Source organism: Carassius auratus, chromosome 31 (assembly GCF_003368295.1).
Source record: "Carassius auratus strain Wakin chromosome 31, ASM336829v1, whole genome shotgun sequence".
Taxonomy (NCBI): Eukaryota; Metazoa; Chordata; class Actinopteri; order Cypriniformes; family Cyprinidae; genus Carassius; species Carassius auratus.
The window spans coordinates 25,763,478-25,790,073 of NC_039273.1; the positions used below are offsets into that span (position 1 = coordinate 25,763,478).

The 26,596-nt window shown below is 37.4% G+C and overlaps 1 protein-coding gene across 17 annotated transcripts in view; it reads right to left on the reverse strand.

The window, feature by feature from the left end:
• The window catches only part of LOC113050982 (receptor-type tyrosine-protein phosphatase F-like), a 183,904-nt gene extending 162,845 nt beyond the window's left edge, over window positions 1–21,059 (reverse strand). For 8 of the 17 annotated variants that reach the window (XM_026214519.1, XM_026214510.1, XM_026214509.1 and 5 more), the window contains exon 1: window positions 20,725–21,059. The gene's annotated coding sequence lies outside the window, so the exon portion shown is untranslated. Of the gene's footprint in view, window positions 1–3,824; window positions 3,954–20,724 lie in introns of all 17 variants that reach the window. The other 9 variants (XM_026214518.1, XM_026214522.1, XM_026214517.1 and 6 more) reach the window with 2 other exon arrangements.
• Between the last annotated feature and the right edge of the window lie 5,537 nt (window positions 21,060–26,596).

The window sequence follows — 26,596 nt, forward strand, 5'->3', positions numbered from 1 at the left end:
GGTGAGGGCGAGCGCCACAAACGCCCTCATGAAGGCGATGAGGTTGGCAATGAACATCACCTGTTCATCTATTTCTGCGCGGCTGAAAGAGCAGGAACACTTCTCAAAAAACTGAAAGTAAACATGGGGAGAGGGGGTTCCGCTTACTGTTTTGGGTCTGGTATTCTGTCACAGGTGCACTATTGATTGGAGTGCGGAGCAAGGATAATAATAATTCCCACTAGGCTGAGAGTAAAATGTGCATAAAATACCACAAAATTACATTGAAAGACCAGAATAAACAGACATGAACAAGAATGAATACCTTAATAATGCATTATGCAAAAAGGATTCACACAAAGTGCTATGAGTAGGACTAATGACTCTGGAAATTTAATGACTGTGAAAAACTTGTTCTTGAATATACCGCTTATTACAATAATGTCCTGATTTTCCTTAGCAAACCACACAGCAGCTTTCAGGAAGTGCGGAAAGGAAGAATCTGAATGGACAATTAAAGGAAGCAATAGGTTACAGAGTCTGATGTGCAAAAAATCATGGCGTAGAACAAGTAAACAGCAGAAGAGGTGATTGTGATGATTTTTGATGTGATGCCACACACATCTCACCGTCCCTTACCTACATGTTCCTCTGGGGCGGGAAACGAACTTTACACCTCGAGCCTCCCTCACTAATGGCCTGTCAAAACTCTCACTGCAATCAAATAACACTTCTCTCCAGCAATAACACAAAGGCTGTCATTATAACAGACCCCGAGCAGACAAGAAGCCAGTGAATCGGAGAATGAGGACAGGGTGTGGACAGAACTGAGGGACAGGGAGAGTCTCTGAGTCTTCCTTCAGTCTAGCAGAGGACATGCAGAAAACCTATCATCTACTCTGTCAAACTGTGTTGAGCCCTTCTAGCAAACAGCACGGCCAATTAGCCTTAATAACAGACCTCACACGCCTTGCCCAATCCTCTTTCATCTCCACACTGTCCAGTCCAACACAGATGCAATGCATTACCATACATCAATGTGCACATTGCTTTCACTCTCTGTAATATCCTAGAGGACAATTTTATTCCTCAGAGGTTGCTCTTCCATGGCTCTTTACTTGGCTGTAGATATTGTACAAATGATGTTTATATACAGAAAGCTCCTGAGGCCTTATTGAAGTCTCTGACTTTTGATTGCAGACTTTGCGTTCTTGGCAAATATGAGCAGAATTAGTTTGAAACACCAGAAATATTGTTAAAATAGCATCTAATAGAGTTTCAACAGAAACTGGGGCCTTGTTCTCATCACTCAATCACATAGCTAAAAAATTGAGACATTGAAGATATCTTATTTGTGCTTTTTATGAACACAATTCAACGTAAATTACAGCGAGTAGATTTTTTTAATTTCAGATTTCTATACCATATATATACCATATATAAATTGATAGATAGATCACATATTTAATGCATTAATTGTCTTGTAATACATTACTATACTTATCTATTCAGTGTTGCACCTTTAAAAAGTATATTGCATTGAAAAATATTATGACAAAAAAAAAATACCTTTCAGTTGTAACAACGAACCTGCAAATATTGTAATGCATTTTAACTTTGATTATGGTTATTCATGAAAAGATTAATTATAACGTACATTATGGATATCTTAATAATGCATTATGCAAAAAGGATTCAAGTAAAGTGCTATGAGTAGGACTAATGACTATTCATCTACATCATGGTTTTAATTACCCCTGGACACATCAAACCAAGCTGCCTTCATGCTTCCCCATATAAATGTGTGAATTTGTATGCTTGCATATGCACTAAAAAAAAGTATCCTGCATGAAAATGGTGAATCCCAGTGACACAAAAACACTTTTGTCCACCTTTCAAGTTTGATTCTTTGGTTCATGTGTTTTTAGATTTGTGTCCAAATAAAATCCAGGAAAACTTATGATTTTTTTTCTTCTTCATTATTTAAATTCTGTTTACAAACTCTCAACACACAATAATGGTCAATAACTGTAATTTACTCAAAGCTAGTGGTGAATTAATAAGCAGAACTGTGAATCTCATATTTTTGATAAAGCATTTACATTTGTTTTTATGAGCTTTAACCTACTGTACCTACTTACTGTATATTGGCATCATTTTGTGTGTCCACAGTATAAGAGCACAACTGCCACTTTTATCTATAACATGAAACAAGTATGGGTTTGATTCAGGTGCATTTATTCTGTTATCTGAAATTAACTTCATAAAAACAATCTGTTTCTGTCTGTGTGAGCTGGAGGATTTTGGTCTCTGCTCAAAGGAGCTTCTCTCCTCCGGTTTATCCTGTGGGTGGCTCAGTGCAGATCCATCTCTCACATTAATAATGTCCTGACGTGAGGAGAGTACAGCCAAGAACAGCCACGTTACACCTGCACTGCAATACAACACAATACAGGATCATTACACGCTCCACATCACCACCTAAATAAACACTGCATGCACAGGTGTGCACATGAATGGAGGTCCATGTGCTCTATAAGCATTATTTCCGAACTTTGTGTCTGTCATGAGACATAATAAAGAGCCCTTTGTGGAGGAAGGACATGTAGCAGAATTACAGGAGATCTGTGTGCGTTCAAGGGCTTTAGTATCCTCTCAGGACCTAATCTCCAGCTAAACCTCATGATCTGTCTCCATCAGTCTTGAGAGGCTGGATGATATGCATTAGAAACTGATGGAATGACGTGCTCAGGTTCCTTCAGACCTTAGGGCAGAGTTTGATTCCTATATAGTGCTGCTCTGCTGAAAGACGTTTCTCATTTCATGCTTCATGTGAACAGACTGGTGTATGTTCAACATGCAGCTCACGGAATCAGATCCGGTCTGACAGCATGCTAAGTGTTGAATATATAAAGTCCAACCTTCTTTCTTAAAGGCACAGATCACAAATTTCCATTATTTGCATACCCATGAGGTTGAGCACATTTCCATTTAGGAGTGAACTATTCCTTTCAAGCCTGTTCTGACAGAAACTGGCAGAAGTATCGTTAAAAAAATTGAGTAAAAGGGGGAATGGGATCAGAAACATCACCTACACACACCTACCAACCACACAACACATCACACACACACACAAACACACACACAATGTATCTGCAGTATCCACCAGGCCATGTCTCTGACAACTTTCTATACTTGTCTAAAAAACAGCAAAATATAGTATGCATAAAAAAAAATATATATATATATATATGCAATTTTTATGGAAATAGTTGTGTCATCTACACATCAGCAGGTCATGAAAAGCATGCATTTGTGCATCATATAATTAAAAGAAAGGCTGCTACCACTTTTATTTTATTTTTAGTGTGTTTAACACTCCTGCTCGAGTGTGTGCGATTGTGCATGCACAAACATATTACTGACACACGAGGAAAGCTTCTTCACACAGTACCACAAAGTGAAACACGCACAGTATGCCTTAGTTCAGTCCAAGGGCTACCGATCAACAGAGAAAGAGCCTGATCAAGGCCAAAGCAGCCAGCATCAGATTCATGTGGGTGTAAAGTTAAACTGGGCTCTCACACAGGCTGCTGTATCTGCACCGCACCTGAAAACTGCATCCCTGAAGAGACTTTTGTCACGAAATAAGCCTTTGTATAAATCATTTTGCAGATTAAACAAATGGAAGGCAGCAGCTGTGGTGTCGTGAGATACGGTCCATCTGTCTCATGGACCAATGGGGGTCTTAATGTGCTCATAAGCCTCCAGAGCCCCTCAATCACATTGTCGTCCCACACAAGGGAAATACTCCCAGTCAACCAGCAGGAGAATAGCGAGCTTACGTATCCCAGCATCCCCTTCCTCCAGCTGTCCTCGAAAGATGCCGTATGCTTCTCCACCCTGTGCTTCACTCTGATGAATGCTCTCGCCCCAAAAATAAACACATTGCATGAATCTCAAAGCTTCTCCTCCTAAAGAAACATGGCACACAAACACAGAACAGAGAAGAGATGTGACGTTTGAATTAAAAGAACAGTTTACCCAAAACTAAGGAAAGTCAATATGGTTCTTTTATGTTTTAAACCCCACTTATTTTGACTGTTGAGGGAAGAAAATCAGGTTCCACGATTTGGGTGAACTATCCCTTGAAAGCCTCACAGAAGTTATTCAATGCAAACATTTCTACACAATTCTTATCTTGGCAGCAAAAAAAAAAAAAAAAAAAAGCACATCAGTATTCAGCTACATGATCAAGATGACAATTTGATTCAAAAAAGTGTTGCATAGTGATATTCACCTCTGTCAGATTGAGTTTATCTACTATGCTCATCATATAAGTTGACAAAACAAACTTTTAACAGACATACACATTTAGGATTTACAGTCTTTGACTTCCTGGAAAATGGACTAAACATATTGATAAATCATATGCATGGCTGCATACAAATATATGATAAATTTGTTAAAATAAATACTCTCTAGAATGAGAGTGTCCCATTTTATAAATATAAACACCACCAACCACAGATCAAAGTTTCCATGAAACAGCTCAGAGATACAAAGTCATACGCAAATAATTGAATTTGACCATTTGGCATTAATGAACCCCCGCTGACGACAACTGGCCTCTTCATCGCACTCAAACATTGGCTTCCATAATGCCGTATATACTGCCTAATGTTGTTTTAAAAAAAATGACATGAAATGAAAATAATGTTTTTGGGAAAAATTATCTTATAAATAAAAAGGCTGTGTTAAAATATGTTTTCCTGTAACCATTGGCAGCCTTATCAAATGATGTGTCAAGAAAAATTGTGGGTGATATTACTAACAGCACACTGGAATTTGTACTGGAAGCAATGCCAAGGTCAAATTATGCACATATGCAGTTTTGCATGTGCGCTGGTATATACTGCACATTTAGACAAAATAAAGAAGTCATCAGTTATTCCATGCATAATGTGCACAATACACACACACACACACACACACACACACACACACACACACACACACACACATATATATATATATATATATATATATATATATATACTGCAGAAATAGGAGAATGGAAGTATGACATTCTGAACAGTGGTGTAATGCAACAAAGTAAAAAAAGTATTTTTTGGAGAACCTGAACTTTACTTGAATTTTTATATTTCTGTCAACTTTCACTTTATCTCCACTATATTTCCTAATTAAAATGTATACTTTTACTCCGATACATTTGTTACTTCAAGACAGACTACAAGAAAGCAGGTTTGATGAATCAGTGTTCTGGCACTTGCAAGTTAGACTGCAAAAAAAAAAAAAAAAGGCGTGCTGTTTGACTTGTAAGGATGTTTGTTTGCTTTCCATGTCCTGCTGTTGCTTTTATGTGGGCTAGCATCAGCAGGTGCGAGTCTGAGAGGTGATGAAATTCAGGAAGCCACAAGGAAACTCTGGTAAGAAATACAATATGAATAGACATGTGGTGGACGGTATTAACCCTCTCATTTCTCAACACATCAACCAGCGTGCACATGCCAAGAAAGTGTGGAAGAACACAGTCATCGGCTTCAGAGAATTCCTGGAAACGTAAACACATTGCAGTGAGAATGAGAAATAATTAACCTGGTCACAGCACCTCGTGGCACATAGAGGTGAAAAGCGCTGGTTGTTTATGATTTTTTATCTTGTGCTTTATAAAACAACAATTTTCTAATTGCACCAAATCAGCCTCAGGAGAGTTCATGGCCAGAGGCTGCCAAGCTACACGCTAACTCATTAATAGCGGGAGTTCAAGTGGACATTTCTGCACTTTCATCCAACCGTGCGTACAGCAATTGCTCTTAGATAAAACACTACTGTGCATGGCTACTCAAAGAACAAACTTAATCAAGGTTATTAAAGCCGCTAAGGTTAACTCTAAGTAGTCCACAGATGCTCTTTTGGAAATGTCTAATGGCTACTTTATGGTTTTGTTTACCAGAATGCTTAATTAATAAAAATCACTGCGAGGCATTGTAAACAGTGAGTGAAGGAGAACGCAGAAGCCCTGTGGCTTAAAGGCAGATAAAATATATAACATGCAGCCCTCCTTCTTTCTGTTCAGAGGCCGAGAGGCAACTGTGTTCAATGTGCATTGATGTGTTGAAAATGAAGTCATGAGAGAATATGGACTGTCCTGTGGTCATACTGCTGGCACTGAGTCTTTCTTTCTCAAAGACCAACGTCACAAAGTCTAACAAAGTCTACCATCAACACACTTCCCACATAGTGAATCTTCATGACTTTTCCATGACCTTTCCATTGATTTTATTTTTCGAATTTTTCTGAATTATCTTTATAGAGAGACTGCTGAATCTGTAATGAATGTCATGTACCAGTCTTAATGAATAATTGATTAATCTCTTCCTCTTTGTTAAAGCACAAAACAAAACATGAATGCACACTATAAGGTATGTCTGAAATGAGTTATCTCTCATGTAATCTCTCAATAAGTGTTTCAACCATGGAAAGAGACGTCATAAAAATACTTGTAAAAAACACATAATGCTACATTTACCACAAGGAAAGCCATTTGATGCGCAAAACTGGTAGTTGGTGAGAAAAAAATAACTATTTTGCTAAACATATGCATTATATTTCATATTTATTATATTATGAAGGATAATGTTTTGTTTAATGTATGTTTTCATGACAGCAACTATTTAAGTGTTTATATTTTAACAAAAAAATAATGTATAAAAAATAATTATATCGTAAAAAGGTGATATAAACTGCCTTATGTTCAATTTTCACATGTGAGTGTTGATTATTATATCTAAAACTACAAAGCGACTGTCTTTAATAGTTTGGAGTTCTAATTGTTTATTATTTTTACCCTTTAAGATTTTAACAATGTATCAAGTAAGAGGGTTCCCTCTATAATTTACAGCAGTGGTCTTCACTATTTGTTTCATGGGAGCCGCACTTTTACCATGTAGTATTAAAAGTTACATCCAGTCTTAAATAGCATGTCTTTTTATCAATCTGTCATCCCTGATATGCAATGCATTGCAATACAAAAGGAGCTATCATTCTTTATCTTTTATTTGTAACTGAGACGAGATGTTTTTAAAAAAGCAGGGTTACCTTAATGCTGGAAAGACCTTAGGTTATTTTTTTTATACTAGCCCATCATGTATCTAACCATCCAAGTGCACATTCATTCAGCATTAAGAGCTGTTAAATGATTTGTTATAGAGCATCACTTCATGTCTCTCGTTTTCTTTGGTATTGTTTTATTGCACATTGAGTTACAGAAACACAAATCACTGGCACTAACAGTCACTCAGGATATTAGTCAGTGGGGGGCAGCAGCACATGGACTGACACGTTACAACATACATTTGGCAACAAATCCCATGCACTTACACTTGCTGTAAGTATGTCTGCACTTCTAAACAACTCATTTATATGACATTATAACGTTAAGTACATAATGCATGACAAGAATAAAGTGCAAACTGCTTGCCTCACTAAACCGGAGCCTCCTTTTGATAACAGAAGCAGTTCCGTCAGCGCACAGGCGCACCGCCCACAGTGGTAGCAGATTGCATTGAAACTGAGTGAGGCCAGACCCAGCAGGCCACTTCCCCTCATGGGCACGGAGTGGAAAACTCATCCTAAAGCATGCCTGTGACTGGTACGACACTTAAACACTGACCGGACATGGCTTATCATCAACAGTCCAGATGCTTGAAACAACAACCTGTGAACAGATGACATCTTTACAGAGGTGATGGTGTACAACTGATGTTTTATGGTGGAGAGAGCCAGAGGGCGTCATGTTATACAGGTGACTCAGAAACATGCCTGTCCAATTGGACATGAAATATTACATCATTCTTCTCTCCTCAGCGACTTAATAGGTCAGAATTGGAATAGGATAACAATTTTGTCAAGGCTTTCCTACCAAGTTGCCATCAGCCAATCTATTACGAATGCTCTGACATTTCTCAAGTATTCCACTTTTATACAGAATGAAAACAGAAAGCTTGTTGATAGAATTTAAGTAGTAAATCTCAGGGAGAAGAGACACATTGACTTATAGTCTATATAAAGTAGAAGCACAGAGACACATGAACAACAAAAACAAGAGCAACAAATATCAACCGAACGGCGCTTGCTGAAATTGCTTGTGTGAATTTGTGACTAAATCGTTCTGCCTCTTATTGGTTAAAAAATTATGCCAGTCTATGGGATGTCATCAGAATATCAACAGGGGAAATGCAAAATCAATTTGTATCTCAAATTAAAGACATCTTTTATTTACAATAAAAATGTTTCCATGAAACAAAACCAATAGTGCTTCACAGAATGCAAAAAGACCAAAATCTTTATAGCTGCCACACATTTGACAGCACTTACAGTAAATACAACATGAAACTTACCTATGACTTTGCCATTTCTAGGAACTTAAACACACTTTTAAATGCACTTGCATTTGGCAGATGCTTTCATCTTAAGTTACTTACATTGCATTCAAAGTATATATTTTATCAGTTCATGCATTCCCTGGGAATCGAACTCATTCTTTGCGGCTGCAAGAGTTTCCTTTCTAATCTCAGCACTGTTTCATTAGCTAAAAATAAATTAAAAATCATGTGTTGCAAATGTGTTAATTCTCTATCTATATGAGATGCAGTTTAGACTGTCAAGGCCCAAGGGAAACTGCAAGTTATTTAAGTTAGCCTTCTTTGAGGCTCTCTGGGGTGTTCCTCTGATGACAATGATCTGTGTCACACTACAAATTACTTTTGAGCTAAAGACAGTACTTACAGAGATGGCCCAAAAGGATCCATTTAACTCTAAACGCCGTGTGCGTGACTGAGTCTACACAGTACTTAATGACTGTAAGTCTAGTTAAAGGAACTGCAGTAATTGTGACATTTCAAATAAGACTACATTGCAGACTCTCTGTTTCTTTAAGTATTTATCCTGTGGTGTGTTTGTATGTATGGTCAGTGAATTGGTAACACTGTGAAACAGAGAGATCAGTCTTATCCAGAATTCAAAACCGTGGTGAGAGATTTAAAAAGAGTTTTGCATAAGACTCAGATCTGACTATATTGATGTTCTATCATGGAAACAGCTGAAACTGGCTAAACGTTGCTTTAAGTTTAAAAATATCCCAAGTTAATTGGGGAATAATTTGATGCTTTAAGCACATATAAAACTTATAATACTGCAATGCTGCAATACATATAATACAGGCTAGGTCTGTCATACAACAAGTCTTGAACACAACTGTGAATCCTATATTTCAAGAAATAAAAATCCCAGAGAACTGTGGAACATTGGCGACTATCAGCAAACGCAAAGGATACACATTATAAGACATTTCAAGGTCAACAAGGATACAAATACAAACACACAATTGAGGTTAAAGTCGATGTGTGAAAGGATTCTCCTCAAAACACAGCACAGTCCTGAGTGTTTTCTCTCTGATGATAGGATTTGTTCCACAATGTGAGGTAAATAATGAATACAAAGGTTCAGTCAGCCAGTAAACAGGATCATCGTGTCCATGTCTAAAGTGAGGTAAATGTTTCCCACCACTTGAGACATGCAGTAAAGTGGTGAAGAAATCTGATCCTGTCCAGCTGTGCAGGAGATCGATCATGTACATTGATCAAAGTTTCTACGCATTAACAAGAATAGACATAGAGAGACAGAGAAGCACCAGAGATCAGATTTGATGTTTTCATTGACAACTCATTGAACGCTGCCACCAAGCATTGCAGTATGTAAAGTTCAAATGTTAATTGTTCTCCATGGTGCATGAAACAAATGTGCTGCAAAAACCACAAAACGGCATCAAAACAGCAGGGGCGTGCAATTTATTTTCTAGAAAGCTCATTTTTTTTACTTCAAAGTTCAACTTTGAGGATTTGAACTCCATCCCATGTTATTTTTAAGGTCTTCTAGCAAATGTTCTTGTTTTTTTATCTTTAACGAAGCTCTTGACAAAACGTAAGATAAGAAAACAAAACAGTCGTTCATCCTTGTCCTTGGTTTGTTAAAACAACGCTTCCCGCTGGCTGCTTGCAAACAAAATCTCTCTCGTCATAAATTTACAGAGGCTTTTTCCTTCTCCATGTCTCCCAGAATTTATGTCTGAAATAAACTTGAACTGTGGCCATGAAAATGCTCATATCCCTCTGGTAACACGACTAACTATTTGCAGCATCACGGCCGATAAATCACATGCCGTACGGCCTGTCCTGGCCGGAGCGTTTTCAGACCCATTTACTCCTGATAATGCCTGCAGTTGACCGGGTCTCGGCGGGGAGGCAGGCAGGTGAGCTCATGAATCATTCACTTCTTTTATCAATGCTCACCTGCGGGGCAGGTTTAGGGTTCTGCAGAACATGAGGGGATAAAGGGGTTGAGGAGAGGGAGAAATCCCATTTGCTCAGTGCCCACACGCTCACATTAATTAAAACTTAACCAGACTAAGAGCATGGTGGGATTTGCTCATTAAATAGCACAGATTTCTTCTTGAACCATTCCTGCTTTTATCTGTCCATCATGAGTGTTTACATGCACAAAAACATGCTGATAACTATCAACATCTACTTATTCTGTAAATCAGATAATGCAATAAAAAGTGCTAGCGTGAGGCTTGAAAAGATCTATTACTGCTTTCTATTCGATTTTGACATCAACAAATAAAAAGATACAAACACAATATACACATCAAACATCATTATGGCATAAGATTATGCCTTTGACAGTTTAATCCATCTATTTGTTTGCTACACAGCTCTTTACCCAGAAATATTACATTTTATAAAAGAACTACCAAACAAACTTTTGTAAGAAAAAAGGAAGCAGAAATGTAAAAATAATATATTTTTTAAAGCCTTCAGGAAGTCTGTGGTTGATTACTGTCTACTTCCTTATCACATCTATTTGTGTAAGATGCTCTTTATCCAGAAATATGCATTTTTCTTTTAGAAAAATAACTTACATTTCTTTTTAATTAATTCAATTAATTATGAAAAAAATAGTAATAATAACAGGACAGCTTTCAAAAATTCTGGGGGTTTACTTCACAGTTAACATGTTTATTGGAAAGTATAGAAAGCTACTGTAAGCACTGAAAATTGATGATTTAAGATGATCACATCTAAATAAACTATGACTTCATTAGTCCCCGTGCTTCACAGATAGCCTTGGGCACTTCAGACTCAAGCACAAAAAGCTTTCCTGCTGACAGATATGATGGAATATTTTATTAACCAACGGTGGCTTGATATATATACACTCTTGAGTTTCAATCCCCAGAGCGTGTCAAGGCCAGAGATGGACCACTTTGTCCTGTGGCCTATTATTGCAGTCACAATCTAACACCTATCTATCCACCATCTGGGAGAGGCTTCGTAAAACTCCCATAAAAAGACAGAGTGGCTGGTCACTTGCAGATCGCCTTCAAAGGACACGGCTCATAAAGCACACACGCTCACACACACGTGTAGTCACGAATCAAATATGAACAGTCAGAACATCAAACCTGAGTTGTATTGTGGTCCATCCTAATTTGAGACATGTCAGAGCCTTTGAAACTCAACTGATGGATTAATGACCGTAATGAAAGTCATCCGACACTCATTCGGTCTCAGACAATCTAATCAACGAATTTAAGATTAAAGATAAAAGAAGTCCATCTGATATCTAAGTCCATCTCCCTCGAAGAGAAGCGCTGTTAGGGAACTGTCAACACAGACATGTGACATTGGTGTGTTTTATAATGCAAACAAACCTGAATACTCGTGATGATTCATGTTTACAAGAGAGCAATCGTCGTTTTCACTGTAAGCGGCCTTATATCTGTTATCTGTATGTTCACATAACTGTAAATAGGATTTTCCAAGCACCTAACAAACGCATTAATCATTGGTCTGTATGTGTGGTAATGCAGTTAAATATGTATGTGTGTATAACCCAGCTGAAATATAAAGTGTTCATTCTATTTCAAGTAAAAAATAAAAGTTCTACATGGTTTTAGTTTCAGTTTCAGTTTTAGTAAACTTTAATAATCCTTTATAGTTAACTATAGTCTACTTAATTATTAAATTGCATTTTATTATATGCATCGAGCACTATGTTTTCCTGCTGCTCACAACAGCAAATCAAAACATACCAGCATGTCATATAATTATGGGTTATTACTGTAAATATTCATAATACGATTTGAATCTGTTACATACAACAGGATGCTTTTTGTTTTACCAAAAGCCCACATATCCGCTCAGCTTTTACAAAAGTTGACTCCATTATGTGCTGCCGGAAAGCTTTAATCAGCACATGTCAGTGTAATAGCAGCTCTCATCATCCAAAGACCAAAGTAAAATTATTCTTCCTGTTGAACCAGGATTACACTCAGCTAGAAGCCAGCACTGAGGATACGATGGGTCAAATCTCTGGAGAATAACTGCTAGAAAAGCAAAACATTTGCTGTACTGTCAAAACCGTTATATCTTTTCTATATTACTGAATTTATCTTGTGAATAAACAAGATATCAATTTTATCTGCGGTGTAAATTATTCGTTGAAGAGTTCAATTCCAAAACACTCTACACTTATTTCCTCTACAGACCTTCATAGTACCCATCTGTCTTGTTAAATTATCAGACTTCATTTATATATATATATATATATATATATATATATATATATATATATATATATATATGTGTGTGTTCAAAGAATATACACACTTATATGCACTACATATACATTTTATTTGTACATTTACAAGTGATTTTATTGTCTAATTGCCTTAGGGACGACCACGCAAATTGTCTAATTAAATAAAAAAAAAGACATGCCACGTTTAAGAATAAAAACAGCATCAGAGGATCTAGGCTATACATGTAAATAATCAAATTAGGAGAGGAAATATTTCTCAAGCAGGGACATACTTTTTTAACAACTTGCTTACCATCAACTAGAAGAAGAAAAAAAGAAACGATGCCTTCACTATTGTACCAACAGCATTGATAGCACACCTGCCGTTAGTCTAAAAGATCATTTTACCGGTTCTCTCTACTGCACATGCACTGAAAAGTTGTGAAAATGTGAGAGAGAATGTAGGGAAAGTGTTCTTCATTAAAGGGAACAGCAGAGGGGATATATGTCTGCTGAGGCATTGTTGGAGATGTTCGGTAGAGCCTGACAGAAGAGTATTTTTCACCAGTCAGTCTTTCTCATGACAACAAATGATAAGTAGAGCATGAGCAGATCTCACGATGCAGACAGAAAAAAAGACATTTCTCTGCCTATACCGCTTCTACAAAGAAATCCACAATACTGAAAACAGACGGATGAAATAAAACACAATTTTGTCATCTTCATGCCATGTTTTAATAAACCCTGCAGGACATGATTTGTAAGTTTTACCTCAATGAAGGGTTGCTGTTTGGATGGTTAAGTCATGACAGAAAGAACAAAGTATCACGCCCCTACATGAGATGAGCGAAGACTTCAGAAGAGTGAATCGTTCAATGAATCATACAGCTGAAGTATTGCACATACTTCATGCATGTCAAAAACTAGATCCTATCCACTGTGTTTTAACATTCTGTTTTAACCAACATCATACATTATGTTCAAAGAACCACATCAAAATGTTCACCTTTGTTCACAAGTGTAGGTGGAAACCAAATGAATAAATTATTAGCAACAATAACACTACAGTATTCATATTCTTAAAGGTTATTTCAAGTATTATTGTATGATATGATAATCGAGCCTTATTTAATGATAGAAGCTTAGTCATTAGAATTAAAACTTGGCAAAAAAGTATGCATGCATATTAGGGGGAAAACTAACTAATAATTATAATATTTTGACAGGAAACTGCATCAACGTCACCAAAGAATATTGTTTAGAGCGTAAATTCTGCATGGTATGTAAGACTCTCTCACTCTCTCTCTCTTTCATTGTGTGTGTGTGTGTGTGTGTGTGTGAGAAAAAGAGCTCTCAGCAAAGTGACAGCGAATTGTGCACCTTCACACTAGAGTTTACTGTACGACAAATACAGGTGCGCTGTTTTAGCCAATGGCTAATGTTAGACATCACTTATTTTAGGGCTGGTTTAAATAAAAAATTTTGAGCATCGAAGCTTCATAGTAATCAACATTCGAAGCTTCGGAGAGAGGGGACTGAACATATTCTTCTCTCTAATAAAGACAGGAATATCTGTGTCTGTCTGTCTATTTGCATTTATATTATGTCGATAACCATTCATCCAATCGATTTCATGCGTGGCAGGTGTGTTGCTGCGGACCCAAGGGAGTGCAATGTTGCATTTTGTTTGTTTTATATTGAATGCAACGAAGCTGTTTACTTGGCTATTTGATCAAATAGCGTGCTTCCGCTTAGCTAGCCATGGAGAAACTTGTAGCCATGCACCAGAGTGGTGACGTCAAGCACATGCACTCTAACAGCACGGCTAAGCTCAGTTGTCTAACCGTGCCGAGAATGATTTAATTCAATTCATGGGGAAGTCGTGGCCTAGTGGTTGGAGAGTTTGTCTCCTAACCCTAGGGTTGTTGGTTCAGGTCTCGAGCCGGCAATACCACGACTTAGGTGCTCTTGAGCAAGGCACTTAACCCCCAGCTGCTCCCTGGGCGCCGCAGCATAAATGGCTGCCCACTGCTCCGGGTGTGTGTTTACAGTGTGTGTGCACTTCGGATGGGTTAAATGCAGAGCACGAATTCTGAGTATGGGTCACCGTACTTTCACACTTTAATTTCGTGCCGTGCCATACCAGGATCATATGGAAATACAACTGTAATCGTACCTGACAGTACTTAGAACCATTCGCCCTGGTAGTAAAAAAAAATAATAATTATATTCAAGCACGAATGAAGACCGTTTCGCGGGGGATATGAGGTGTTCAAAAAACAAAAAAGAAAAAACACACACACACAAAAAGATTATTCGATTCTCAAAATTTTCAATCGAATGCCAACCCACTAAACGAATATTCAAATAATCTAATATTCTGGTCCAGCCCAGATTTGTTCACACAGATGGAAGATGTAGTCACATATGCAAGTGATATACTTGCATTGTAGAATGTTGATGAATCCTAAACAGTTGTTTTTGTTCTTACAGACTTCTTAATGCTCCTCACATAGATGCATATTTAGGTCCTTCACAGTCTTTAATAGATGCACAGACAAGGGTGAGAAAGAGACAACTTCATCACAGGCCGCCCTAATAGCTAATAAATAAGTCTGTTCTGCATGAAAGTGATAAATGCAAAAAGTGTTTGTGTCGTTTGGCTCATTGCTTTCCTTTCTGTTACTTCAGATTTCTCATTTACCTCTTTTGCAAGTAATTTTCACCTGCCTGTTTTGATAAATAGCTGAATATCAAGCCTTTTCAGAAAAGAAAAAAACATCACAATTTGTCATGAAAATTAAATACTGAACAAAACAGCTTTTCTAACTATATTTCCATTCAACCGTATTCAAATGTACTGAACTTGAGAATCTGCACATACGCAGTAGTGTTCATTTCGTTAACAAAAACTATGATGAAAATTGTTCGAAGACAAGCTTTTTTCCCAGGACTTTAACGAGATGATACGAGATGACAATAAGGTCAATAAATGATAACTGTGACAACTATCAACATGCAATATCGTTAATGATAAAAGCTGACACTAAAATGTATTTACAAAAATATAAACTATACAAAAATTTATTTTTATTTTCGTCGATTTGTCGCCAGATATTAAGAGTTCAAATGATGATGAGATGATCAGCTTAAATGAAAGTGTCATTCAGCCAGATGTTGACTATTTTGCTTGCAACTGTGCAATCTTTGTGCTTTTAGCAGTTTTCATAATGTAGACAGAGTACATATGTAACAGAGGCCAGCTGTTAGGTGCTGTGCAAGTTAACTCCTCCCTCACTTCATTCACAAAAACTTAGGCCAGGTTTTGGCTACAGTTCAGTTAGGACATTTAAGTATCTCTTATAAATGTTCCTTAGAAAAAAGAAAAAAACATCACCGGTGTGCATCTCGAGAAAAAACAATGGCACTGATATATTTTAAAACATGTCAGTGCAAGTTTATTTAATTTAAAACAGCGCAGACATGCATTTAAGTCTGGCATTAGGCTTAAGACTTGTTTGTGAAGCAGGGTTGACTAAAACTTGATTGAAACAGGACAAAACATGACTAAACATGATAATAAAAGTACATTTGACACAGGATTAAGACTAAGACTAATTTAAAATACTAAGACTATTTTGATGACAACATTAACACTATTACTCAGAGCAAATGTGTTCTTAAAAATAGTAGGGTACACAAATATTACGTCTTATGAGTCTGCAGATAACCTAATAAATGGTAACTGGGGATTGAAGGCATGCTTTACTCTTAAAAACCAATTAAAATTAATCTGTAGACTTCACAAACATCTATTTTGCAAAATAATTTTAAAGCTTTAATAAATCATGTAAATTCAATTAAACAAGTCTATTTGTCCACACAGACCTATTAAAGTCACATTTACAACCACTGCAGGCATTAAAGCATAACACATTTTAAGTCTTGTTAACTATTATGTTTGTCAGTAAAAATTATACAAAAAATAAAAAAAACTGATAAAACTTTTTTTTATCTCAGATTCCAGTGTTTCAAGATTCAAGATTGATTGAGAAAGCTTATTACTCACAGCTTGCTGGTGTCCAAAGTTACAGAACGGTGTTAAATTAAAACCAGTGTGTTTACTGTGTATAATTTTCTGATGTGTTTTAGTACTGGCCTCTAGGCCGCTTGCCAATCTGTCTGTATGTTTTGTGTTATTGTTAATTGTGACAACCGCAAGCAATCTATTTTTTTTTTTTCCTTTTAGTTGAGTGAACTGCTAGAAATTCCCCAGCAGTCACTTAAATCGTGTTGTAATACAATCCAGCAATACATGGGTCAAGAGTTTAAAATGTTAAAAGCAGGACTTTAACAAAGACAAAAACAGTTCTGGTTTATGTGTTAAATGTCTTCAGAGAAAATCTGACGCTTGTAATAATTCTCAATAACTACATCTACAGTACAGCACCCAAATAACCTGTTTATAGAAGAATTGATGGTTCAGTTGGACTGAAAAGCCTTCATCTAATTGAGCTCAATCGAAATTACATTTGATCAGATTGAAAGGGGTGCAGTAAACCTGAGACAATAAACAGGACAAAAAAATAATTCTCATTCATCAGTTTCAAAAATATCTTTGTGCATATGATGCAAACATTTACATACACTTCACATCACACCAACATGGGTATTTATTTATTTGTTGCAAACGGGTTAGACGAAACTTTATAAGTATTTGCTAAAATGCTCTTCTAACATAAATGTCAGGTGTCAACTCCATTTGGTGGTATTATTGTGGTTCTTTCTCCAGTTTTGATAAAAAAAAAAAAAGTACATGTGGAGTAGTATCTGTAATGCATATGAAAACGAATAGGATTGCAGCATTTAGAGTTCATATAAACAAGTCTCAGAATCTGAAATCAGATTGAATTCATTCCGCCTGAAGAAAATGAGTGCATGTAAACTTAACTAATGGCTCAATTACAGTAATGTGGCTGCTTCGCTAATATACTGTGAAACAGGCCTAGGATATGAATGGCCCATATACTGTATTACAGACCAGATTGCTGTCCTCTGATCGTTTTGTAGCAGCTTGTGACTATTGTGCCTGTCTATAAGTCCTGCTGATTGAGTCTGGCCCTTGATCTATGCTGGGATGAAACAAAAGAACTCCCTTCCAGACTCTGGTCGAACAACAAACAAAAGCACGGGTAATTGAAAACCCTGGCCACTCTGTTATAGTCTACTGGTGGGAATGAAATGTGAGCGCCGCAACTGGTCTGCAGATCGGTCAATCCACACGCTACAGTATACAAAGCACCAAGGGTCTTCTAGCCTTTCCCTATGAACCGTTATTGCATATGCAGTTTACAAGCTTATAACATGTGATGCACAAACCGGTTCTACAGAGCGTGAGATGTGTAAGCCAGTGAACACATCACTCACGTTTTCAATCTGCACAAACACTGACCTCACGATATTTCATCCAAGTCGTATTTCAGACACCTTCGTTACTAGAGAGATAGATGTTCAATGCGTAGCTGCACTTGCCATTACTGTGAGGGGCTTTACCTGCTGCATCACCCTGTCATGGCATGGAGAAACTGTGGTACATCATAAAATAAAGGTGGGGGGAAAACTACCTCTCTCCACATATGTTTACACTCCCACTCATTACTGAAATTACACATCATTTATCAGCACGGAGAGCCTGAATGAGCATGGATAGAGCTGCTAAGAGAGAGAGAGAGCAAGAGAGAAATGCTGTTTGGATAGAGTAAAAGAGCAGCTCTCCAACATCTAATTAGCTGAAGCTGTGTTTTTCCTGCATTTGCTGTGGCCTGCACATCTCCACCCATAATTGGAAATCATCAGCTTAGGCCATAGGTTCAAAACGGATACAGATGTCCAGGCCTGGTGTGCATCAACAATAAACACTGATACTGAAAGGGAATCCAACATTTAAGAGACAAATTCACTTACTTCCCAAATTAATTTAGGAGAAGGCCTTTTTAGTCCCCAAAAATAAAATAAAATCAAGGTTGGATTGGGAAAACAAGTTTCCTTTTTTATTAAAAATGTACTGTAAGGTAATTTATAAATATGATTCATGTGGTGACATTTAAATGCACTGGTTTATTATGACTCAGTTACTGTGACTGCATTTTGGATACATCATCAAAGGCCAGTTTTAGGGGTCAAGTCTGGAAGAAATAGCTTGTAACAACTGCACAGTTTTATCTTTCACATAACAGAAAGGCATTTAATTCAGCAATTAAATGGCAGATTTGAAATGGATGAGACAACCTCCCCTCTTTTTTTTAAAGGAACACTCCACTCAACACTTCTACTAAACAAACTAGCTGAGGACTATTTTTAGGCACTGCTTAATATAACTGTGCCTAGTGCACCCATGGTAAAGCAGCAAAGTTTCTTAATTATTGCGCCAGAATTAGAGTATAGTTTCTAGCCATATCAGCCGAGAAAATCTCAACTTTTCATTTTCCGTTGGTTTTAGTACACGGTGTAACTACAGAAGAGTCCAGTTTTAATTTGGAAAAACATAGAAACTCTTTGGTCATTTTTGAGCGAGTTGCTAACAGCCTATTCAAATTCAATGATTTATGCTAAGCTAAAAGTGCTACCGCCAGACAGAGATTGGCTGAATGGATTTAAAAACGGTAAAACTCAACTGTTTAACCCTAGGGGAGTTGGAAAATGAGCCTATTTTCATAAAAGTGGAGTGTTCCTTTAATGGCTTTTGTATGTGTACAGTGTTATGGTGTTAGAGCCAAAACCTCAAGCCAAAAACACTGGAGAAACATCTGCAGATCAGGAGAGAAAAAAGCTTTGGACAGCAGCATTTCTGCATCTCTCTCTCTCTCTCTTTAAAGTATTTACAAGAATAAATCTACACACACACACACACACACACACACATATAAACCTTCAGCTATTTATTATAGATATATAGACAAATGTTTGGCAATAAAAAAGCATAGGATATCAAAAGTGTACTGCTACTACGTATATAAAATAAGGAAGCATATTTTACTTCTCTGAATAACACTGATAAAAAGAAAAGAAAAAAGAAAAGAAATCTCTGAATATGAGAAAATAATAAATGTAATAGTTGCAAACCTAACCCTCCATCGTGATCATTTCTTTACAGCCCAAACCGAGGTTTGAAGTTGAATGCAGATAATTAGTCATCATGTCGTCTTTTGATGTGGTGGCTTCTCCAGTGTCGATTTACACAGGTTTGTTTTACAGTAGGATACATCTCGCAGCAGATTGGGTTTGTGCCTCCCAATTATTAATCCGCTGGAATTAGCATTAACAGAACGACCATACTCTGAAAACGATCTGTCTTTGACAGGAAAATGTCATTTGCGAACTGAACAGAAGATGCGATCTGAGACGGAGAGATGGAGCGCGCGGACCAGCCCATGACTCAGTGCTGCAGCCTTCGGTTTCCTCCAGTTTCTCTCATCCAGACTCCCAATCTGACATCTCATCACATAACCAACAAGCCATGACAACACTTCACATTACCGTGTGTCCACGTTAAACATTTTGCACTTTCATATAATTATCTATACTGGCAATACGAATTAGTGTGTGCAGTCCATCAGAATAACCACACGCACTTCATTTGTGTTACGTGCTTGACACAGCATTAACATTCGCGTTTTATGATAGGTCACAGTTACGTCTCCGAACTGATTTTTTTTTTTTTTTTAAATAACAGATATATCTAAATCTTAAAGTTGAAGATCTGACAAGTGTCACATGATGCTGATACACGACCAAGAGACGAGCTCAATTATATATAGAACAAGCAACTGACAAGCAAACATATGTATTAATAAAATATGCTAATCAAATATTAATCGAATAATATATTTAAATAAAACAGGGAGAAATAGAGAGAGAGAGAGAGAGAGAGAAAGAGAGAGAGTAAAAATAACAGCCAAATTAGCTTCCAATGAATGTCAATCAAGTGAAAGGTCGAACAACAACTGTGCTTTCCAAATAAAATAAAACAACACCAAAACACATTTGAACTGTAACAGGAATGTTAACAACTCAACTTACTCTTCAGCGCCTCATTGGTTAGCGTCGTTTCTATATTTTCTTTGGTCGTTGGCATCAGCTGAGACTATTTTCTCCTCAGAAGTGAAACGGGATAAAATACTCCTCAAATCAGCAGCTCCTGACTCAAATCCCGATATTTCTTCTTCACGGACACCTTGCGCGCACACACAAAATAAAATTCAAGTATAATATATCCTTCAAGAACGTGTTGTGCCTGAAAAGGTCCGTTTTCATAGAATAACAATAAGAGTATTTTCGGCACCGACTCTCTCCTCCTCGCGCGCTGTGTGCGGACAGGTTGCGCGCTCGCCTCACGAGCTCTGGATCTGCGCTCAGTCTGCCGCGCGCCCACAAACACACGAGCACGCGCGAACTGGAGCGCTTCATTTTCCACACCGGACACCGGAAGCGTCCTGTATACGTGTGTGTGGGTGTATTTCATGTTATAGTAGGCTACACTGTTTTCTAGGGCATCCCGAGGTACTGTGTAATCATTGCCACCTTGAAAAAAAGAGATCCATGTCGAGACAAACTGCTTTGTGCGCTGTATTTTGCTGCTATGCCCTCATTTTAAGAAAAAAAACATAAGAGTCCTCACTAACATTATTTCCCCAGTGTTGGCTAAGCTTTTTTTTGTTGTTGTTGTTGTTCTTTGTGTGGCTTTCTGGCACGTACAGCTTGATGTTTTGGCTTCTGTTGGAATTATTTTCGTTGGTGGAGATGAAAAACACGGAAAAGTGTTTTTGCCACACTTTTTCCAGCCAGACTTCCCACTGAGGTGCCTTGATACAGCACTCTGGGAACAGCCTATTCGATCAGAAATTTCTTTCTGTGTCTTACCCTCTCGCTTGAGGGTGTTAATGATGGCCTTCTGGACAGCAGTCAGGTCGGCAGTGATTGCGGTTTTGAGTAATGAACCAGGCTGGGAGTTTTTAAAAGCCTCAGGAATCTTTTGCAGGTGTTTAGTGTTAATTAGTTGATTCAGATGATTCGGTTAATAGCTCATTTAGAAAACCTTTTCATGATATGGTAATTTTTTGAGATAGGAACTTTGGGTTTTCATGAGCTGTATTCCAAAATCATCAGTATTAAAACAATAAAAGTCCTGAAATATTTCAGTTGGTGTGCAATGAATCTAAAATATATGAAAGTTAAATTTTTATCATTACATTATGGAAAATAATGAACTTTATTACAATATGCAAATTTTTTGAGAAGGACCTGTATATCCATCTTTAAATAGGGAAAACATGGAAGTGTTTGGTGGCTTCTAAATTCATTCCTGTTTGGATCCTAAGGAATGAATGGTGCTAAAATAAAAGCTAGCATAGTGGTGCCGCGCGCTACAACGGCTGAGTGCATGCACTGAGACAGGAGAGGTACATATCAACTTATCTAAGTTAAAGGAAGAACATAATGGAATATAGAAAAACGGTGGCGTTTTCCTTTTCCATATATTAAATCCATAAAATTAAAAGTAGTTCTAGTTGAACCTGATTGATCAAGCAGCATTCCAATAGTGCTGATATAACAGTTCAAAAGCACTGGGACTTTTAAATGTTTGTATTTAAATGTCTGTATTGGTGTGGATTTTAAAGCTACCCTTTCTGCGGGTTCAATCGTTACGCCAGTAGGTGGCAACAAGTGGCTTACTGTTAAGTGAGTCATTGACGATTCGTTCGAAAACACCAATTCATTCTGAAACAGTTAATTCTTCTTTGGCTTTGTTTGCAAGTATTTTCTTTGTTGCTGCAAACAAATCAAAACGTACATTCTAGCCGAGAACGGCGCTGACCCCTCCGCTCCCTCACGGACGGCAGCTGCCCCTCCACATCATGGGCGGCCGGCAGCGAGCTCGCCCGTCCCCGGCAACTCCAGCCCACTGCCTCGAGCGTCCATGGCGGCACACTTCCTTCAGCAGCGTGTCCCTCCTTCTCCCGGGCTTCGACACCACTGTAGCAATGTACAAACTTCATAATCTTCGGGAAGAAGGAGGCGGGAACCGGCAGACAATCCAATGATATTTTAATTACAAAATAAACACAAAACAGCGAGTCAGCCCCTCACGGATGACTGATGCACACAAATAAAAACCAAACACAACTAAAACGCAGGCCGGGTCCTCTCTCGTCCATATATCCCTCCATCTCCTCCGTGGAACTCGAGACCGGTGGGTCGAGCAGGTGTCGCTCTTTTCCAATCAGTCCACCGGCCTCGCTCCTGTTCCCACGTCTCTCGCCCCCGCCCCACTCATCACAGTGTTAAAGGCCTGTTCACACCAAGGACAGTGACTATAAAGATAACGATAAAGATATAGTTGTAAAAATCTTTATCGTTATTTAATAAAAGCAGTGTCCACACTACAGCTATAACAATAAAGACATATAGAAACAAATCGTCACTTTCACAATTTTTTTTTCCCAGCTGATGAAAGATAAAAAAACATTCACAGCCAATCAGAATCAATCCTGCTATAACAAGCTTAAAGAATTTAAAGTGTCAGACAAGCGTGCATGTAGAATAAACAGATGTTATCATCTGCTGGTGTGGACGCTAATATAGTTATTTTTATAGTTATCATCCTTGGTGTGACCAGCCCTTAAGATAGCTAATGATTAAACTAATGATTTAGGTAATGTATCTTTATGTCTTCAGTGAAAATGTTCGCAAAGTGTTAATGGCATTCTCCATGACCAAATAACTGACACACACACAAAAAGAAAGTTAAAGTTATAGATGTACATATATATAAATGTATTTATGTATGTAGAATGGATTCATCATCAATCCAGTTATTTAGTAGTATTCAGTATTTTGGCACTTCTGCTGCAACAATACTTATTACTGGAATCCTTAGAAATGGAGGCGGAATATTACAAACACATGACATTTCTTGACCTTGCGCAGAGTGCCGGAAGACACTGTATTGATTTTTATAACAAGCCCTGCATAGAGCGCAAACCAGATTATGTTATTCAGTCTCTCATTAAAATGTACAGACCCGCCCATAATCTTATTAAGGATAAATTAATGTAAGACAAATGGATTAATCAAAAAGTTCATTTTACTTACATAGATTTATGTCCATTCACACACCCTCAAATATGATTTTCTCATACTGTCTTTTAGCATGTACAATGTGATCAGTGCTGCAATCCGGTTTACCAAGCACACACCTGCTCTCCACTTTCAGGCATTGAGGAAACATTTCTCTTCTGCACTGCCTCTTCAATTTACAGCCTCTCAGGCATTTCAAAACAGGTAGAAATTTACAACATCTCAAGCATTTCAGATTGGTACAATGGATAATATTTTTGGCAGTGAGCTGTGATATTACAGATTGATTTTTACTGTGATATTACAGATTGATACTTCATCCAATAAAAACGATTTCCTTCATTTGGTCTTAAAGGAAAAACAACCAAAATAAAAAAGGGGAGCCGATAGCTTGGGCCCTATAGGACATAAATCTTTTATCCATGGCTTTTGAATGGGAAAAAGATAAGGCACAGGCAAACGAAACACTGAATGGCTCATCTAAATCTCCCAGCAGCTCAGTTCCCCTGAGTGGGCTGATGCACAGACAAATATGCCAGCTCGAAATAATGAAATAAACATCCTCGTCGCTTTGCTCAAAAATAAGTGAATATCTAAATATGTAAAAGCCACAAAAATATAAAGAACAGAAAGCAGACTCAAACTCTGTCAAGTAAATGCCAGTAACAGTGTTCAGATAATGGGAAAAATGCCATATTGTGGATGTTTTTATAAAAACATTAATCAAGATACTATCTAGGAAATCTCATTTATTCTATCCTTCAGCTCTATGACTGGATGTTTAAGCATAATTATGCTATGCATCAAAATCAATGCATAACCTAGAGCATAATTTACAGTGCACAACCTGTCATGCAGCGAATCTTTCTTGCATTGAACATTGCAGTGCGATTCCTAATTGTGTGACATATCCTATTCCAACTGTCATCTATTTTAGTCACCCTTATTTGGATTAGCTTCAGTGTTGTCATTGTCAACAACACAAGTACCAAGAAACCCCAAAAACAATCATTGAGTGAAAGTTGTAGAAAGGAAATGTAGGTTCAGTTCAGTTAAATTTTATTTATATAGCACATTTAAAAACAACATGGTTGACCAAAGTGCTTTAACAATGTCCAATTTTTTTTTATAAATAATAATAATAATAAATAATAAAAACAACAACACACACAAACAAGAAAAGTACAGTAAAAACATCACAATGTCTCAGCTCAGCTTGAAATAAAAGCCATGGAATACAAGAGTGTCTTAAGTAATGAATTAAAAATTCCAACAGTCTGAGCAGTTCTTATGTGTACAGGTAAACTATTCCACAAATTGGGTGCCACCACTGAAAAAGCTCAGTCACCTTTATTTTTTAATCTAGTTCTCGGAAATCAATCCTGAAGCGAACAGGAAGCCAGTGTAGTAAAGCTAACAAAGGGGTAATGTGTCCATACTTTTTAGTCCCAGTAAAAAGCAGAGCTGCTGCATTTTGGACTAACTGTAAGCATTGAAGAGATGACTGATCAAAAACTACATATAAAGAGTTATAGTAGTCTAGTCTAGAAGTTATAAAAGCTTGAATTACACTTTCAAACTCCTTACGTGCAAGGTAGTGCTGGACTTTAGCCAACAATCTCAGTTGAAAGAAACTGGCCTTTACAACATAACTAATCTGTTTTCCCATTAAAAGCACTGTCAAAAATCACACCGAGATTCTTGGTAAATGGACGAACATACAAACCTAATTTACCAAGTTCATCTAAACAAGCAGTTAAATCCCCAGGACGACCAGTCTTATTTTCATTAAGACAAAGAAAGTTCTGATCCAGCCATATTTTTAAATCTCTCAAGCAATTAAGTAATGACAGAAAGAAAGCTTTGTCATTTGTTTTGACAGGCAAATAAATATGTACATCATCCACATTATAGTGGAAGGAGATATTGTGCTTTCTAAAAATATAAAATACACAAAGAAAACCTGACCCTTGGGGGATGCCACCAAAAAGAGGGGCAGCAGATGACGAAAATTCACCAAGGTGAACAGAAAAACTTCTGTCTGTCAAATATGACTGAAACCATTTAAGGCTATGCCCTTAATGACGACACACTGTTCAAGTCTACATAATAGAATATAGTGGTTGGCCGTATCAAAGGCCGCAGTCAAATCCAAAAGGACTAAAACAGCAGAGTTACCAGAGTCCACAGTTAGTTGCATTACTGTGACCAGCTTAAAACAATACTGAACATTTTCATAAATTAATCTAGAATTGATTGAAGTTGATTAAAACAACTCTCTCCAGGTGTTGAAGTCAGATCACATTGTAAAGCAAGATGTGTTTGCATTGACTCTGCATATGCATGTCTTTTAATGCAAAGACATGACTTGACAAAGTCCTCTGACACTTTATATATAGCAGTATGGACTATACAACAATAGGTTTCATTCACTAAATATGCATAGGCCCATATTTTTGCGTGAAATGTGCCTACGGATTACTTGCTACGGGAACATTTCAAAGAGAAATTGGGGATCGTGATGGAATATCCCAACCTTCTATAAGCCATGCAATTCATAATGTGGTAAAAGCTTTTGTAGGTCTTATTCCAATTTATGTAAAATTTCCTTATGACGTGGCACACCAGATTGTAGTTAAGAGGGGGTTATGAGATCAGTGGCATACCTAATACCATCAGTGCAATAGACTGTACCCATGTATGTATTAAAGCACCATCCGCAAATGCAGTAAACTATGTGAACAGAAAAAATTATCACTCCATCAACATTTAAATAGTCTGTGATGCCAGCTGTAACATAGTAAATGTTGTTGCA